The following is a 13945-nucleotide window of genomic DNA, read 5'->3' as shown; positions in this document are numbered from 1 at the left end:
GGTAAGCATCAGATAGCCTATCTACCACAAGAGGAGTGGTCCCTGGCCCAGAAATTGTAGCTATTGGCTGTTTGAGCATTTTTTTCCCATATCTTTCAACTTTCTGGTTTGAAAGCCGCACTTGTGCCTGTTGCCCGCCTTTCCTATAATTAGCCTAGTCCAGTTACAGAGTTGCTGTATCCAGGATTGTTAGTAAGCTTCTGAGCTCCCAAGCCTTTCTGTGTTGGAGGAAAGCCTTCTAGCTTATAAGTGGGAGTGGTAAGCATTAGGAAGCCTATCCTCCACGGGAAGAGTGAGTTTTGGCTCAGAAATTGTAGTTTATTTGGCCGTTTGGGCAGTTTTCCATCTCTTTCAACTTGCTGGCTTAAAAGCCTATGTTTGTACTTGTTCCCTGCCTTTCCTGTAACTAGTCTAGTCCAGGTACAGATTTGCTGTATCCAGGACTCTTTGTAAGCTTCTGAGCCCCCCAAGCCTTTCTGTGTTGGAGGGAAGCCTTCTAACTTATCAGTGGGAGTGGTAAGCATTAGGTAGCCTATCTACCACAAGAGGAGTGGTTCCCGGCCTAGAAAGTGTAGCTATTGGCCATTTGGGCAGTTTTTTTCCATCTCTTTCAATGTTCTGGTTTAAAAGTCGCACTTGTGCTTGTTTCCCACCTTGCCTGTAACTAGCCTAGTCCAGATACAGAGTTGCTGTATCCAGGACTGTTGGTAAACTTCTGAGCCCCACAAGTCTTTCTGTGTTGGAGGAAAGCCTTCTAGCTTATCGGTGGGAGTGGTAAGCACTAGGTAGCCTGTCTACCATGAGAGGAGAGGTTCTTGACCCAGAAATTGTAGTTTATTGACCATTTGGAAAGTTTGTCCATCTCTTTCAACTTTCTGGTTTAAAAGACCACATCTGCTCTTGTTTCGCATCTTTCCTGTAACTAACCTACTGGGTAGCACTAGAAAGCCTTAAACTAATACAAGCCATCTAGCTTAGGAGAGAGACTTTGGAGTGATTAAGTATGAGTTTTCTGCATTTTCTTGCTGTACTTAACTGTTTTCCGCCTAAACGCAAATTTTCCATCATTTATTGTGATTTAAAAGCTTGTTTTTTTCACATATTGTACTTATTTGACTGCCTGCACTTTTAAAAAGTTGTTTGTTTAAATAATTTGTTTAACTGTTGTAGGCTACACACTAAAGTGTGATAGCCTTTTCTGATCGTTTGTAGTCATTTAAAGCTGTTTTAAGTGTATTTTTTTTACTGTTTTTGCCTTATCTTAAAAAAAAAACAAACAAACAAACAAAAAATTCCTTGTTTCCCGCCGTTCTAAGCTAGTATAGTCCATTTTTTCAGGCTAGTGCTGAATTCAGGGCTGTGATACTAGTTTCTGAGTTGCCCATACCTTACTTGGATAGAAGGAAGTTTCTCTGTTCACCTGTGAGAGAGGGGAGCTTTGAGCTACCTATCTGTCCCTGGAGGACTGGTCCCAGCCCAGAAGTTAGTAGTTTATTGGCCATTTTGGGCTAATTTCTATCTCTTTCATTTCCCTACTATAAAAAATGCATTTGCACGGTTTTGTGCACCGGGTGGTGCTGGTTAGCTACAGTTAAATTATTCTCCTCTTCAGTTTTTCCCTTGAAACTAGTCTAACACTCAACCTAAGCACTCAAAAAGCATTTTACAGCCCAGCACTTGCTCAGACCTAATAGCAAGCACTAATATACCCTGACACTGATTGCCCAGCAGGGCAAGGCTCTTTATTCACCCCTCACCAACCAAGCAGTTCACCCTACTATTCAGGCATGACCAAAGGGCAACTTCAGGTGCACTCTCCAGTCCAGCTGGTGAATCTGGGTATCCTGAGGCAATGTTACAACTGCCTCATGTACCCAGGCAACCCTCTCCTCCTACCACAAAACACTAACATATGCGAGAGATGCAATTATACAGCCAAACTGGAAGCTAAGCTGTTTTCACCCAAGGCTGGAACAGACAGTCAAGAGGAGAAGGTTAACACTTGCACCACAACTCCAGCCGCACACAGACCTACTAAAACAGCACTGGCAAAAAATTCACATAAATACACAAAATAATACTTGGAGGCTCTAAATAAAAACCTGCAAAAGCCTCAGAGACCTCCAAAGCAGACACCCAAACAACCTGCACTTCCCATCACAAATCAGACAACACATAAAACACAAAATCAGCATGCCACACAATCACAGCCCTTAAGGCGAAATAACATACCTAACATACTAGTAATAGGTGACTCTATAGTCCCACTCACTAGACTGGACAAGCAGAAGGCTACTGTTAGCTGCCTGTCGGGAGCCAGAATCCGCCACATAACACAATCACTCAGGTCACTCCAGAACAAATACTAATATGACTCTGTCATTGTTCATGTTGGTGTGAATGACCTGAGACGTACCTCCCTGGACTACATGAAAAGAGACATGGAAGAGCCCTCTGATCATGTAGCCCAGGCTGGTATGACCCTGACCCTGAGTAGCATCCTGCCCTCACCAAGAATGATAACTCACTATAAAGAAAAAAATGATTGATTTCAACAATTGGCTAAGCTTTTAGTGTCTTTCAAAGGGGATCCAGTGTCTGTCAGCCTGGGATGACATGCTCGATAAGCCAAGTTGCTTCGCAAGAGATGGCTTGCACTTGTCACCCCTAGGCTTTTAAATACTGGCCAAGGCTCTTGCTGCCCCCATAGTGCCTTTTTTAGGCAAGGCTCAAAAGTCAAACCCACCTCCGTAAACAGCACAATTAACAAAAAACTGAGGGTTATACTACTCAACGCCAGGAGTTTAAATCTCAAAATGCACACGCTCGAAGCACTCCTCAGTATGGAGAATGTCGACATCTGTGCAGTAACTGAAACCTGGTTCAAGGCTCCAGAGAGCACCCCAGCACTACCAGGCTACAACTCATACCACATGTTTCAGCCACAGAGCACAGACCGAAACACAAAAGGAGGGGGTGTATCCATATTCATCAAGGATACCTACACCTCCAGGTTAGTGGCTCAGCATGATACCTCTGAGATCATCCATGTGCAACTAACATCGGGCAAATCTGCAATGCAAATTGTGGCCTGCTACAGATCACCCTCCATGACCCAGGACCACCACTCCACCTTTCTGGATACACTGGAAAACATGAAGGTCCTACCAAACACCCTGATATTGGGCGATTTCAATTACCCTACCATTCACTGGGAAAACTACTTGAGTACAAATTCCCAGGCCCAGCGCTTCCTGGAATTCATCAACTCAAATGCCCTGGATCAGCTGGTAAACACCCCTGCCAGAGGTGAAAACATATTGGACCTGGTCATCACCAACATGGGTGACATGTGTTCCACACCGGAGGTCACCCCGTCACTGTTTAGATCAGACCATAAACTAATCACTCTGGATGTCCACACCCCACCACCCCACCCCAACTAAGGAAACCACAGTAAAAAAATTTTCTAAAGCAAACTTCACTTTACTTAAGACAGAGGTGGTAAGTTTCACAGCCCCCACGCTAAAGGATAATGCTGCCCAAGATGCAGAAACCTTTACAAATGCACTCTATGAGCACCTACAAGGATGCATGGATCGTGCCATCCCTAGCAAAACCAAGACTCACTCCTCTAGGGGAAGGAAACCAGTTTGGTGGGCCCCTGCAATAAACAGGCTATACAATAGGAGGAGGAAACTAGTTCAGAAAAAAAAAACAAACCCCAAGAAGGAAAGACATCCCTGATCAGCATCAGTAAGAAACTGAAGTCCCTCATGAAATCATCCAAGGCTAACTTCAAAAGAAAAATAGCCAAGGATTCAAAAGATAACCACAAAGCCTACTTTAGCTATGTTAAGAATCTAAGTGGCAACTCGCAGATATGCACTGAACTAGTGCAAAATAGCACAAAATATACTGAACCTGCTGATATTGCCAACATCCTGGCAGATAGATTCAGTGCAAACTTCACCCCCCTCTCACCTCCAAAAGGGCCCACAACAATACCGGAAAAATGTAGTGTCCCAAAAATCACAGACACACAGGTGAAAACAGCCCTTTCAAAGGCCAAAAACACAGCATCAATGGAACCAGATGGTGTCCCAGGCTGCATCTTGCACAAACTACAGAATGAACAATCCTCCCACCTAAACACACTGTTCAACCTCAGCCTCTCTGCAGGCTACATGCCCATAGAATGGCGCACAGCAACAGTTATTCCTCTCCACAAAGGAGGGGCCACAACTGACCCTGGTAACTATCCCCCCATAAGCCCGGCTAGCCTAGTCTGCAAGGCTATGGAGTGCATCATCATGGACCTCATTAACAAAGACATTGGGAACCTCCAAACACTTGACCCGACCCAGTTCGGCTTTGTTAAGGGCAGATCATGCCTACTAAACCTGGTTGACTTCTTCAAGACAGTCACCAAGGCCATAGACGAGGGAAAGGTGGTTCACACAGCCTACCTTGACCTCACCAAGGCTTTCAACACCGGTCCCCACTCGAGTATTACAGAAAAACTCACCAACCTGAACATAAACCCCTACGTCACGAGATGGGTTGCCAACTGGCTTACAGACGGAAGTCACACGGTAAGAATAGCGGGCTCTAGTTCCGACTCTAAACCAGTCACAAGTGGTGTCCCGCAAGGCTCGGTCCTGGGACTCCTACTGTTTGGCATATACTTCTCAGAAGTACAGGCAAACACAGGAGGACTATGGCTAACCAAGTTCACCGATGACTGCAAACTGGGAGCCATAATTGACTCTCCGGCTGACACGGACATCCTTCAAAAGGGCCTTACTGAGACAGACACCTGGTGTCAAAGTCATGGCCTCAAGCTAAATGCCAAAAAATGCATAGTCATCCCATTTGGGAAAAACAAAATACCCACAAATTACCACATAGGTGGCAGCCCCCTTAATACAGAAGAGGTAATAAGAGATCTGGGGACCCAGGTAGATAGTAATCTCTCCTTTGACAATCATTTTGCAAAGTAGTTAGGAAATCCTTTTATGTGGCCCATCTAATTACTAAAGGGTTCATATCTAGAAATAAAGAGGTTATAGTGTCCCTCTACTCATCATTCATTAGACCCATCATAGAGTACAATTCCACATTTGGGATGTACCTCACAAGACACTTCCAACAGCTGGAAAGACCACAAAAGTACCTCACCAAGAGGATTACTGGTCTCAAACATATGTCCTATGCAGCCCGACTGAAAAAACTCCTGCTGTACTCAGTGGCATATCGGTTACTCAGAGGTGATCTCTGCCTGACTTACAAAGCCATGTCCAACTCAGAATTGATGGACATGCTCCACCTAAAGAAATCCAAGTCACTGCGAGCCATGTGCTCTAGTGCGCTAAACCTTGCCACAACAATAAATAGAACATGCAGCAGGGATAGATTCCTGTCACAGAGACTATCCATGCTTTGGAACAAAATTCCAAATTACATCAGGCAGAGCCCCTCACTAACACTCTTCAAGAGAAACCTTGACAAGTGGATGGGTAACAGAAAATACACCCCTGAGATCACTTCATTGGCTCTGCTTGACAGAGGATCAGTTAATTAATCAATGGGGCAGCAAAAGCCGACACACTCTGGCTAGGTTTATAAATGCCCTTGGGCAGATAGCCTAGTACCTACCTATGAATATACTTCTATACAAAGTTAATTAAAAGTTAAAGCATATAGTAAGTGACTGCTATATCAGCAGCATTGATACTTAAGTTGACACAGCAATCTGTACGTTCAGAACCAGGGGGTGAATTTCAAGGTAATAATGGTTATAACCATGGTACGATCTCACAGCAAAGTGATTTCATTCCTCCCGGCCAGGAACAATATTTTGCTAATTATCAAGGTTTTCAAAGTAATAATATTAGACAAGCCAGGTCACAGCCTTCTGCATCATTTAATATGGATGCATGGTTAAACAATGCACAACTATTCTGCAACACAAATGTATCAGTGAGCAGTAGCTTGCAAAATAATTTGGACATTTTTCAAGGACATTTTTCATGATACCATAAATTACAACATGAAAATAGTTATTTAAGATAGTGCATTAAATTGCAGCAAGTCCCACAAGGGCTTATATTTTGGAAATATGAAACCAGACTTGTTGAGGATTCATTACTCCATCAGGAGCTCCTGGCCATGTATGACTGATACGGCTGCGAGCTCATGGAGTTGTTAATAAAACACAACATAAAAGAGATGGATGGCTTGTGTACTGAAATCAAACAGCTGGATGCAACTATAACTCAGGATTTGTCATTTACCTAATACAAATGGGCATATGATAAAATATTTGCGGATATAGATCAGGCCTGTAAAGATATACAACAACGAAAAGTAAAAATGTTAGAGAGATAGGCGCCAATATTTAAAAGGCATTGCCTATCCAAAACCTCCCATAAGTCAACAAAGGAAAGAAACGGTAATCAATACCATGTATATTCAGGATTCTGGTGAGGAAGAACAGAATACTGCCACACACAACAACCATGATGCCCCTTTAGAACAAATTACAGTCAGGAGATCAGAGTGGATTTGCAACTGCAATTGCAGAATAAATTATTGTTTTCTGTACCAACAACAGCTCCCACAATGGAAAAGGAAGGGGACAAACAAATAGTAACTGATTCTTTACAAATAAATATAACAGAAGCAAACATTTCCTCATTTTCACCTTTTCAATTGTATCTAACATTAATCAGGATTTTTATGCGTATAACTATACTAACTTTAATGCTACTAAGCATCATTCAAATATATTTAGTAAAGGCACTACCTTTTTCCTATGAAGAGGCAAATATTTCCAGAGTTTTCAGTGAATTGAAGCTTTTTATTTGGAAATTGAATTTGTCTTCATTTTTCTGAGAAGCAGAATATATTTCAGCAAACTAGTGGAAACAAAGAAGTTTATGTTCCTAATATGTTCAATCCAAAAATCCATTCTATACTCCAACTTTTTGAATGAGGGTGTGAACAGGACATTAGACATTTACTATAAAAAAACAGTACATTTTCATGATAACCTTATAAAGGAACAGATGACTCTTATCCAGGACTTGAAATTACATGGAGGCATCAGAATTATGTGTCCAGATAAAGATGGAGGATGTATTTTGATGGAAAAATTGAATTATGAACATCGTATGTTGAGCCTGTTATACAGTGATACAGATACAGAATCTTCGATCAATGAGATAACCATATTCTATCAGAATAGTGATATATTATTAGAAGATATGGTTACAGAGGGCCAGATTACACCATCAGTTTTCAACTATTTATATGTCAAGGTTCCCTGGATGCCAACCATATTTGCTGCACCTAAGCTTCATATATCGCTACAGGATCCACCCTTTCAGCCCATAGTAGATAGCTCTAATTCAAAACCAAGTTTGATGGCAAAATATATACATATTAAGTTGAAATCTGCCATCACAAAAATTCCTGGATCATATAAGGATGCGCGGGCCTTTTTGGCAGAAATAAACAAAACCTCTGATAATATGTCAGGTATATTTATCACAGTAGATGTAAAAGACTTGTTCAGCAGTATTCCTCACAATACAGGCATAGCTTGGTTTGAAGAATATTTAGCATGCAATTTAAAATTCTTACAAGACACAGTGAATGTGTTAAATGCCCTATTAGAACTTGTACTTCACAATAACTTCATATTTTATGAGGGACATTATTTCAAGCAACAATCTGGAGTAGCAATGGGAGCTACATATATACTAGTCATTATTTTCAGTACATCAAATTATACACACGATACTTGGATGACTTATTTATCGTGTGGACAGTTGCCATTAATTCTATATCTGAATTTATCGAGTATATCAACACAAGTACAGCCTTCTTGCAATTCAGTTATACATTCAGTAATAACTCTATCTCTCACCTGGATGTTAAATTAACAAAAGATACAGTTAGGAATAAGTTGGTGTCTAGAATATTCAGAAAACCAACATATTCCAACAATCTCTTACTGCCACCCATTCCATCAGAAAAAAACAGTTATAAAAGGACAGATGGTCAGGGCAGTTCGAATAGTATGATTTTATATCTGAGTGTAATCACGTGGAAATAATGTTCATAAACAGAGGATCTGAAGTAGGAGATTCATTTGTCTGCAACCTGTGGGTTATGGATCCGATATCGGATCCGAACCGGCATGGTTTACCAGCTATGGATCCAAGCTCTCAGCTCCTCCCCTCACCCATAATGCCCTGCTCTACCCTCATGACCCCAGATCTCGTTTGCCGCGCTGGTGACCAGATTGTGTTCCATAAGCTCTTCAGCTAAGTGTAGTTTTTTTAGTCTTAAAGTGCTAATTTTTGAAGTTTTGTGTGAAAGTTGTGTGGAAGTGTAGGTTTCCCTATCTCTTAATTATACTTTTAGTGTTTTAAAATTTAATTTTACTTATCCCTCCCCTCGCTGGTAGCATAGTGTGTGTTTGGGCCTGTTGAGTGGTTTTGTTACTTTACTTTAACTCTAGTTTAAGTAACCTTTTTTGCTTTTGGGATGTCTGAACAACCCAAAGCTGTGTTCTCAAGTGCTCCGAGTGTGGCCATAAGCTTTCCCGCTGATGGCCACACTGTGTGTTAGATGCCTTGGGGTTGAACACCTCACTTCTGGATGTTCCATTTGTGCAGGGTTCAACCCCAGGGCATTGAAGGAGCGGAGGTCCAAGCTTGTCTTGGCGGGTCTTTGCCACCAGACTCGACTCCGGCCTCCGCTCCTTCGGGGTAACCGTTTCTCACGGTTGTCTCCTCTCCGGCTCCCCTCCTCCTCCTGGGACTCAACCTCCCTGTAGTGGTTCGGAGGAGAGGAAGCTAGAAAGAAGGACCGGAGGGAGAAGCACCATAAGCGGTGGGCGAGACCTCTGTTTCGGCCCGCCAGCCAAGCGGGCTTCTCCTCCGGCCTCCTTGTCTGCTGGCTCTCCCCTCCTCGGCTCCGGTCTCCAGTGTGTTTTCACGGGACCTGAGGAGGAGGAGACCCGATCTCCGTCGAGGCTATCGAGGAGGCACTCAAGGCCTACCTCGGTAGCCTCGTCGAGATCAACTTATAGCCTTTCAGACACTGATCTGGACCGGATGATGAGAAGGTTCATCCAGGCCCAGATGCAGATGGGAGTGCTCTTGCCTCCCCTCTGGGGAGCTCGACCCCTTTTCAAGCCAATTGCTCCTTCTCCGACCCGCTACCGGGTTCGGAGCAGTTGAGCCGAGCAGCTCGGGCGGGGTGGGTCGGCGCCGATAGTACTTGGTACCGGATCCGACCCTGCCCTCGAGTGCCGGATCCGACCTCGGAGCCTGGATCCGAGCCGGATCCGGGGATCAGTGCTCGCCGGCGCCGTCTGTGTCGGGCGCACTGTCCCCGGATCCGGCCGGCGCCGGCTCCGATCCACTCGGATCCAGGGGAGCCGATTGTCAGATCCTTTGGTCGAGGTCGGCTCCCTTCGGCTTTGATGTAGTGGAGAGGGCCCTGTTGAGGGTCTCTGGACCCCGGCACTTGCTTCGCTCCGTCCCGCTCCCTCTGCACTGGGTCAGGCTTCCACCATCCGGCCCTTGGGACAGCCCGCTCCTGTGCCCCAAGCTGTTCCCCTGGAACAGGTTACTGTTCGAGGAGTCCTCTGACAGCCCCGGAGGATGTTCCCGCAAACATACGTGCAAAGGAGGCACATTGACTCCCGAGTCTCTCACAGAAGACACGGATTTGGAGGAAGGGAAGGCTCCCCACGGTCACCCCCGAGGATGTCTCATTTGGAGACATCATGGAAATGCTCCGCATAAGGGGGGGTTGTCTGCCCCTAAGTCTTCCTCGGACGAGTCTGTGTTCTTGGAGGCATTTGAAGCGGGCCCGTCTACCTCTTGGGTGTCCCCTCCTGCCGACCCCTGGTGGACCTCATTACCACCAGGGCGTGGAAGGAACCGGACACCGTGGAGCCAATCCCAGAAAGGCCCGACCGTATTCTCAGTCCCCCGGCTGACCGTGCCCATTGGAGTAAGGGGCCTCCGGTAGATGCCATGTTGACGGCGGCGGCCACCAAGAGGGAACTTGCTCAGGAGAGTCCCTCAGTCCATCCCCCGAGCAAGGAGTCTCGGATGATGGACCGCTTGGGGAAGCGGATGTTTAGTTCAGCGACCTTCTCTGTGAGAGCGCTGAACTACCTGGCACACGTGATTAGGATGCAGCGCGATCTTATTAAAGAATACGCTGCATCCCCCCCAGAGTCCATGTTGGAGGAGGACAAAGTGCTGCACTCCACCCGCATGGCCACTCTTAGGTCCGTCACCAATACCTCTATGCGGCTACTGTCCCATGCTACGGAAGGTGCCGCTAGAGCCGCAGGGGCAGGCCTAGTTACTAGACGTCAGGCCTGGCTCCGTCATTGCGATTTCTCAGAGCGCTTCAAGGCATCATTCGCGAACGCCCCCTTCGATGGTTCTGCCCTCTTTGGCAAAACTGTTCGCGACACTTTGACCCAGAGCGAGAAGGACAGGAAGACGCTGTCTGCCGTCGGAATCCGCTTCTCTGCACCCCAGAGGCCCTATTCTAGGAACCAAAAGGGACAGAAGAAGATGTGGTTCCGGAAGTCGCAGCAATCTCAGCCTGCTCCGGACAACCAGTCCTTCCGTGGCAGAGGAGGACAGGGAGGATGCCGCCCTAGGGGCAGAGGGGCTCCCAGGAACTTCGGGTCCAGAGAACCCTTCTCTGAACGGCCAGCGCAGCAGCCCTGAGGGGTTGCCCGGCTGCTCCACTCTGGAGGCAGTCGGGGGACGTTTTCGGAGCACCTAGCGGCATGGGAGTCCATAACATCAGACCGCTGGGTCCTCCAGATCATATCCAGAGGATACCGTATACCCTTTCTTCACTTGCCAAAATTGAAGTCCCTCCCGACGTTCCACCCGGTCAGTGGGAGGCCGCTTTGGCAGAAATTGGCCATCTGCTAAAGAAAGAGCCATCCAGCCCGTCCCCCCAGACCAGATCAGATCAGGGTTCTACTCCAGGTTCTTTTTAGTGCCAAAAAAGACAGGGGATCCAAGACCAATTTTAGACCTTTCACTCTTGAACCTGGCAGTTCCCAAGGAGAAGTTCCGAATGGTCACGTTGCAGTCTATTCTCCCCCTTCTGGGAGAAAATCACTGGATGTGCTCCATAGACCTCAAGGATGCGTACTACCACATTCTAATGGACAGGCGCTCCAGGAGGTTTCTCCGCTTCCGGCTGGGAGCCAGTCACCACCAATTTCGGGTCCTTCCCTTTGGTCCCACCCCAGCCCCCAGGGTGTTCACCAAAGTATTAGCAGTGGTAGCAGCCCACCTGAGGCTTCAGGGGGTACAGGTCTTTCCCTACCTGGACGACTGGCTTCTCACCGCCCCAACAAGGCATCTACTACTATTGGCGAGAGACTCCTTTCTCCATCTTGCTCCCCGTCTGGGCATCACAATAAACACAAAAAAATCCAACCTAGCACCCACGCAGCTCATAGATTTTATAGGTGCCAGGTTAGATACAAGGAGATTAAAAGCCTTCCTCACTGCGGACAGAGTTCAAAATCTGCAATTCCAGGTGCGGGCCATTCTCCAATCAAGCTCAGTTCCGGCGGAGTTGGTCCTGAGGGCCCTAGGGTCCATGGCTGCAGCAATAGCACTTCTTCCTCTCGCCAGGTTCAATATGCGCATCCTTCAATGGACACTCCTAGTTCAGTGGTCGTATCTTGCTCTTCCTATGCATCATCCCATTGTGATCAGCAAGGCTTGCAAGCGGTCCCTCCTGTGGTGGCTACACTCTCCAGATCTCCACGGAGGCCGCCCATTTTGTGCTTCTCCCCCTCTCGCCACCGTGACCACGGACGCCTCCCACCTCGGGTGGGGGGGGGGCATTTTGCAGGCCGGACCGTCCAAGGCACGTGGGACGATTCAGAGACCTCACTGCATATCAACGTTCTAGAGATGAGAGCGGTGCTCTTAGCGTTGCTAGCACTTCAGGCCTTTCTTCCCTTGGGAACAATTGCGATTCAATCGGACAACATGTCGGTTGTTTGGTACATCAACAAGCAAGGAGGAACCAGGTCTTACCCGCTTTGTCGAGAAGCCATGAGAGTGTGGGAATGGGCAATCTCCACCAACCGCTTTCTCATAGCAATGCATATTCCGGGTCGGTCCAACATCCTGGCGGACAAACTCAGTCGCACCATTCTCACCCCTTATGAGTGGTCTCTCAATACTCAGGTAGCGGAACGCATTTTCGCATGGTGGGGAACTCCTTGTTGCGATCTTTTTGCCTCTCCCTCAAACACCAAGTGCGACAGTTTTTTCGCTCTGATACCTCCTCCCAGAGGTTCCCCAAGAGACGCTCTGGTGCATGCTTGGCCACCCGGTCTTCTTTATGCTTATCCCCCCTTGCCTCTGATGCTCCAAGTTCTTCAGAAAGCCTCTCGGTTGGGGTGCAGAATGATTCTCATTGCTCCATTTTGGCCTCGACAGATCTGGTTCCCCTTCCTAAGGTCTCACTCAGTGAATCCTCCTTGGATTCTAGATCCCATTACGGATCTGATATCTCATCCATCCCACTTATCTCCTCCGAACCTGGACAACCTGAAGCTGACCGCTTGGCTGCTCCAGTTCCACTCTTGATCAGGACTCCGGTATTTCTCCCTGTTAAGGCCATCCTGGTGGCAGCTCATAAGCCATCCACTAGGAAAGTCTACCGCAGCAAGTGGAAGCGGTTCTCTTTGTGGGAGCGGCAAGGCCTAAACCCTTCACAGTTCCTCTTCCTTTGGTGCTTAATTTTTAACCACTCTTTTAATGATGGTGCCAGCAGTTCCACGGTCAAAGTACAACTTGCGGCAATTTCTCATTATCACATTGGTCATGACTCCAATCCACTGATGTCTGCCAAGTTATGTAAAATTTTCCTTAAAGGTACTTTTCTTCTCAGGCCCCCTGTAAAGCAAGCGGTTCCTCCTTGGGACCTTTCCTTAGTTCTCCAGGCCTTGACCACCCCTTGAACCGGCTACGGTAGATCTGAAATTCTTATCTTTCAAGACCGCTTTCTTAGTAGCCATTACTTCGGCCAAGAGAGTCTCAGAGCTTCAAGCATTATCAGCTAAACCTCCTTACTTGGTCTTTCATCCGGACCGTGTTTACCTCAGGATCAACCCGTCCTTTCTTCCTAAGGTAGCTTCTGAAGCAAACATTAATCAATCCATTAACCTCCTTGTTTTCTTTCCTAAATATGAAAACAAAGGTGAATACAAGCTTCACTCCTTAGATGTTCACAGGCAACTTAGATTTTATCTAAACAGGACGGCTGGTCATAGGCAATTCGACCAGTTGTTCATTTCCTTTGCTAAATTTAATTTGGGCAAACCAATTTCTAAAGTCTCATTATCTCGCTGGATTTCACAATGTATCTTATTGGCTTATCAAGCTTGGGAAGGCCCGCACGGAGGGTGTACATGCCCATTCAACCCGGTCAGTCTCTACCTCGGCAGCCTTTAAGGCTAGGATTCCTCTAGATGATATTTGTGCAGCAGCCACGTGGGCTTCATCTCATACTTTTATTTCCCACTACAAGTTGGATCTTGCATCTAGGGGTAGAGCATCCTTTGGCTCCGCGGTGCTCCGGAATATCCTTCCATGATGGCCGCCCAAGATTCAGGTAGCTGGGGACTCTGTCCCACAGGTTGCAGACAAATGAATCTCCTACTTCAGATTTAGAAGTTATGTACTCACCATAACGTTCCATCTGAGTAGGTGTATTCATTTGTCTGCAACTATCCCGCCCTCCTATCCCCCTGGCCTTTCAGTTTCCTGCATATGATGTGTTTTACCCTTTTCAGGGTGTTCTTGCTATTGGCAAACTCGATCTGAGGTCATGAGGGTAGAGCAGGGCATTATGGGTGAGG

The sequence above is a fragment of the Protopterus annectens genome, chromosome 14.part0 (genome assembly GCF_019279795.1).
Source record: "Protopterus annectens isolate FY-2018-M chromosome 14.part0, PAN1.0, whole genome shotgun sequence".
NCBI classification, from domain to species: domain Eukaryota; kingdom Metazoa; phylum Chordata; order Ceratodontiformes; family Protopteridae; genus Protopterus; species Protopterus annectens.
This window is presented reverse-complemented; position numbering follows the sequence as displayed.